The sequence below is a fragment of the Protopterus annectens genome, chromosome 2.part0 (genome assembly GCF_019279795.1).
Source record: "Protopterus annectens isolate FY-2018-M chromosome 2.part0, PAN1.0, whole genome shotgun sequence".
NCBI classification, from domain to species: Eukaryota; Metazoa; Chordata; order Ceratodontiformes; family Protopteridae; genus Protopterus; species Protopterus annectens.
This window is the reverse complement of record NC_056728.1, coordinates 1,065,511,709-1,065,517,708: the sequence shown is the minus strand read 5'-3', so window position 1 is coordinate 1,065,517,708 and position 6,000 is coordinate 1,065,511,709.

Genomic DNA, 6,000 nt, shown 5'->3' with positions numbered 1-6,000 from the left:
CAGATCACACTTTAAAATTCAGGGCTATTGATTGTATTAATTGTGATGGTAGGGGTGGCCCGGAATCATTAATGCTTGAAAAATTGCAATTATGTTGGCAGTTACGAACTAGGGCATGCCAGTCACCTGGGTTAAACGAAGTTTATTCTATTATCTGCATTCTCAAATTGAAAAATTTGTTGAGGTAGCCTAAATCAATGGTTACAGATTTATTTATTCATATGTTTTACACATTTTTTAATTTTTATAGTAAAATAAAGGGTTCAGTCCTGGGACCGCTCTTGTTTGGCATCTTCTCTGAAGTACAGGCCAACACTAAGGGACTCTGGATAACAAAGTTTACAGATGACTGCAAACTGGGAGCCATTATTGAATCGCCAAATGATGTGGATACTCTACAAAAGGGCCTTACAGAAACAGATGCTTGGTGCCAGAGCCATGGGCTCAAGCTCAATGCCAAGAAATGTATACTTATCCTTTTTGGGAAAAAACATGTATCCGTGAATTACCATATACGTGGCAGTACACTAAACACCGAAAGTTTAATAAGAGACTTAGGGACACAGGTGGACAGTGGTCTCACCTTCGATAATCACATCGCCACAACAGTCAGGAAATCCTTCTATGTGGCACACCTCATCACTAAGGGCTTTTCATCCAGAAAAAAGGAGGTCATTGTCCCACTGTACTCATCCCTCATTAGACTCATTATAGAATACAATGCCACGTTTGGTATGTACCTCTCAAGACATCTGCAACAACTGGAAAGGCCACAGAAATACCTCACTAAAAGAATCACAGGCCTAAAGCAGATGCCCTAAACTGACCGCCTTAAAAAACTCCAGCTATACTCTGTCGCATATCGTCTACTCAGAGGCGATCTTTGCTTAACATACAAGGCCATGTCAAACCCAGAGCTGTTGGACATGCTACACTTAAAGAAATCCCAATCCCTCAGAGCCACACGCTCCAGGGATCTAAACCTTGTCATCACAATAAACAAAACATGCTGGAGGGACAGGTTCCTGACCCAGAGACTCCCCAGACTCTGGAATAGATTGCCCATACATGTCAAGCAGAGTGCCTGTTTGGTCCTCTTTAAAAGGAACCTTGACGATTGGATGGGAAAAAGGAAATTCACCCTGGGGATCACGTCAGTCACCCTGCTAGACAGGGGTCCAGGGAAGTAAATAGTGTGGGAAGAAATAGCCAGGAAATTGTTATGGCTAGGCTTGTATAGGCCCTAGGGCTGATAGCCTAGTACCAACCTATGAACCTATAACATTTCTACATATATATTCCTATTTTCATATATATATATATATATATATATATATATATATATATATATATATATATATTTATATTTATATATATATTTATATATATTCATATATTTATTTATTTTTATATACACAGCTATTTTCATTATTCTTGCAATAAGAAATGTTTTATAGGATGATGTTGTTTTAGTATGTGTTTTAAATAAATGTATTAGTGATTAAATAATTGTTTTAGACATTAGGGGAGCAGTAATATAGATTGTGAATGAATTTTATGAAGTAGGTGTATTATATGTATTTAGTGAACAGATTACTTTAGTACACAATTTTAGTATACAACTTTTATTGTAAAGTATTTAATGCTTTATGGTAATGAAATTAATTATGTTAATCAGTGGTAATTAGGGGAGGGGTGTAGTATATAAGCAACATGAATTTATGTGTGATTTTGCCTGAAGAAGTCTCTTCATAGTAAGAGATGAAAAGCGCTTTGCACTATTGGATGTCCTTGTATTAAACTCCTTCACTGCGTTGTCCTTGTGCCTCTGTGTGTTTTTGGATCCTGCAGTCTGGCTATTTTCTTGGTTTGCAATATATATTCAGTTGGATGCCATCTGTCACATAGAAATGCACACATTATTATTGAAGACCTTATTAACCCATTTAAGTCTGATCAACTTTGTTCTTCTTTTTATTTTTGTTTTCTGCTCCATTGCACTCATGTTCTTTTGACTAATGGCTTGTTGAATCACTAATGTTGTTAAATAGGATGAATTTTGTATACTTTTCATATCTTGGAATTTGGGTGCCATGACTGACGTGCTCAAGTAGGATCCACTATAAGTCCCCAAAGTTAAACCCCACAACAATAAAGTGGATGAGTCAAACTCTGTATGAGTTAAACTCATCCAATGACATGCCAGCTGTAACTGACAGTGAAATGGCTACTATCATCATATTTTGCAGTGGGCAAGCCTCACTCACCATCTATGTAGGGGACTTCCTCACCCACACCCTCATTAATATGTCCAACCACTGTGCTCTCACATATATGGGGAAATAGGGAAAACCCTTAAAGGGGTTGAAACTTGCTCTAAAAAATGTGGTCTCACAGAAGAGAAGCCAGATGTTAACATTTTCTGGGAGTAGTAACTGCGTTTTCATCAAGTGGTTCCCTTGCCAACACTAACTTTGCTAAAGGTAAATCTTCTGCCAGATGATTTATGTGTTTTGGTTTAACAAAAACACTCAGTGTCCTGATGCTTTTTTTTCCATAGCATTTTTGTTTCTTTTTTTCAGTCATGATCGAAAGTACAGAAACATAAACAAGTGGTACAACATTAATAACCACAACAAAAAGCGTTCCTTTTCTCTACTTCTCATTAAATCCACAGAGTAAGATATGAAAACTGAACATAAGTCATAATCATAACATTATGCTTGTAGAGAGTATAACAATGAAACTCTTAGTGTTCCCTGGCTTTATAGGAACACGCTGAAATAACTACTTGCCATCCCTGTGAATAGTGCTTCTGTCCTACTCCATATGGAAACATAATCAAAAGGAAGACATAGCTTCTTTAAATGCACTGTCTGTCCCTTAGCTCTACTTGGTGGTGCACTGGTGCAGAGGATAGCATTGTCACCTCACACCAAGAGGTTCTTTGATTCGATTCTTGGCTGGGGTGCTTTCTATGCAGAGTCTGCATGTTTTCCCTGCGTTTGTGTGAGTTTCCTCTCACATTCCAAAGACGTGTGTCTGAAGCATTTGTCTCCAGGCCTCTGCTGAAAATGGGCTCTGTCCCAGTCAGACTTTCCTGGCAAACAAATGTTAAATAAATAAATTCTTCCTGCCATACTGTCTCATGAAACCCTACTTCTTAAAGGCAAAGGGTAACCAATTAAAATGTCAGGGCCCACTAGACTGAATCCTGAAACACAGAAACTAAATGGCGAAAACAGAAACTTACATGCAAGTTTGAAATGCCTATTTTTCAGAGTAATCCCTTTTCTCCAAGGTATGGCAATTTTAGAGTTATATGTATGCATGTATGTATATATATATATATATATATATATATATATATATATATATATATATATATATATATATATATATATATATATATATATATATATATATATATATATATATATATATTATATATATATATATATCAGTCCAGGAGTATGGGGCCTTGACCCCCCCCCCATATCAGAGGGTGCAGGCGGGCCTGCTTTATTAGAAAAAAAAGAAGTGTGGGTGTACAGGAGAAGAGCGATGTTCAAAATTCATTCTTCTCTTGTATTTTTGGTCTTTGTTTTTCAGCTGGTCAACACTCAACCATTTCAGTGTTGACATTTTAACAGGGACCTCTTTAAAGATCTATTGAATTATAACTTCCAAACTCTTGTTTCCCCACTCTATCTAAAACAAATATCTGTCAAGACACCCCATCTTATCTCAAGTTTCCTAACCATTTTAATTTTCTCCCCAACCTTTGCACATTCTTTTACCATATTTCCCAATTCCTTGCCATCCATTTTTAAGCAGTCCTCAGACTTTCAGTGGCACACTGTCTTCTATTTTCATAAGTTCCCTTTTGCTATATCAGCCTATTAATCCTTAACACTCCCATGCTTTGCAAGGCCTTTTCTCCACCTGTTTGCTTTAAACTGTCAATATTATATTTACTACACCCGAGATTCACCACATGATACACAAGCCAATCTCTTTCTCCTTCTCTCCCCAGACATAATATAAGCATGCTCAAACTGATCAGCTTCCCTACTCTTTCCACATATAATATGTATATATCTATATATGTTTATGGATATATAGATATATACATATATAGATGTAGATAGATAGATATTTCAGACTCCCAAGTTGCCACTTTATCTACATGTCCTTAAAATATTTCTTCACTTTTCTATTCATAAATCCTTTTTTTCTACTGTTGCCACTTCGCACTGACCATGGTCCTTTCACCAAGTCTCCTTCAACACTCTTTGTTTGCTGCTTTGTACATCATCCTCCAGCCACTGCCAGAAAACCTACTGTTTACTTTCTTCCCAGTGCATGAATGTTAAATTCACATAATTAGCCCCTACACCTCTAGTCTATATTAACTGCTATTGCATATCATCTAAAATCTGGCATTTCCCAGCCTTCTCTCCATGTCTGCCTGCAACCTTCCATTTCTAATCTTGCACATTTTACCCTCCCAGACAAATTGATTCCATACTTTGTGTACTTCCTCTTCCTACTTGAGTTCCTAATGATTTACCTCTAACAGGCCACTTATTCAACATGCCACTTTATCTTTCATATCCTCCCAACTCCTGACCAATTTTGCATTTGATGGATAAACATTACTAGCCAAGTATTTGCCCCCTCCTCCTTAAAGTTACAAAATGCACTCAGTTACGTCCTTACCTTTCCCAACAATTATTGACTTCTGAGGATGAAAATACAAACCAATATATTTACAAAACTGCCGGATAGTATCTAGTATACCTGCAAACAACTCCCCTATGTTCTGATGAAGGGAGTTACATGTGGAGGTAGTGATTTGGTTCTAGAAGGAGAGAAGATTCGGAGAAAATGGCAGGGCTTCTTTCAAGAGAAAACAAACTCCACCCCACATATAAATCCCTGATCAGTCATCAGCAAAAATTGTTCTCTTTCTTCCTTTCTCTTTCTACTCCCAAAACATCTTACTTTATTGGTCTCCCTTTCTCATATCCAGGCATAGTAAACATCTCTGGATCGAACCTCTTTGAAGTATGTTATTTTCTGATGAACCTTCATTGACTGCCATCCAGGTGCTTGTTGCCCTACATATTATTTCTGCATCCCTTACAAACTGGCCTTTTTACAGTATCTAATTGACTATACCTATTAAAAAGTCCCAGCATACCATATCAGTCCCCATTTCACATAAAAAGTATTACCTTTGCCCTAACCTGACTTTCAGTTTCTGCCCGTGGTATACAAAATTCAGCAATAAATCCAACAATCATTTGAAGATGTATCCTTGGCAAAATCAACTTGATCCAATAGAAAAATGTTTGAAAGCACCTTATCCAGTCTTGCAGTCAGGACTCTAGTGAGCATTTTGGCACTGGCATTGCATTGCATAATGATATCAATCTGTGATTTGATGGATATTTCTGATCAGTTTTTACTTTTTGGCAAAATCACCATATAAGCTTTGGGCATGGATTTTGGCAAAGCGTCCTGATCTATCTTCACATGAAATACCACAATCACCAAGACTATATTGTAGCTTTTGTTATGGATTCTGGTAGAATACCCTCATCTATACTCAAATTACATACCCCAGCCATCATGTTAGCTATCCCAAAACCCACAAGTTTACAAAAATACTTAGAGAAACCATCCTATCCTCCTGCTCTCCCTTTCTTTAAATACGTAATTGAAACCAACACATTCCCCTCTTCTATCACCCTGTTTACCAATTGCATGTCCTTTATTAATAATTAGCCTTCCTAGCTTGCAAAGTTTTTTTCTTTCTTTAATTTGCATGGCACACAGTTTGTTGGAAAAATTATAAAACTCCTCTATACTGGCCTCAGTTTTGATATTTCCTTTCCATTCCTCATCTTTAAGCACCTTAACCCATCACTTCATAAATCTATCCTTCAGTCTCCCAGCTAACAGCTTTGTATTGATGTCTCACTCAGCTCACCA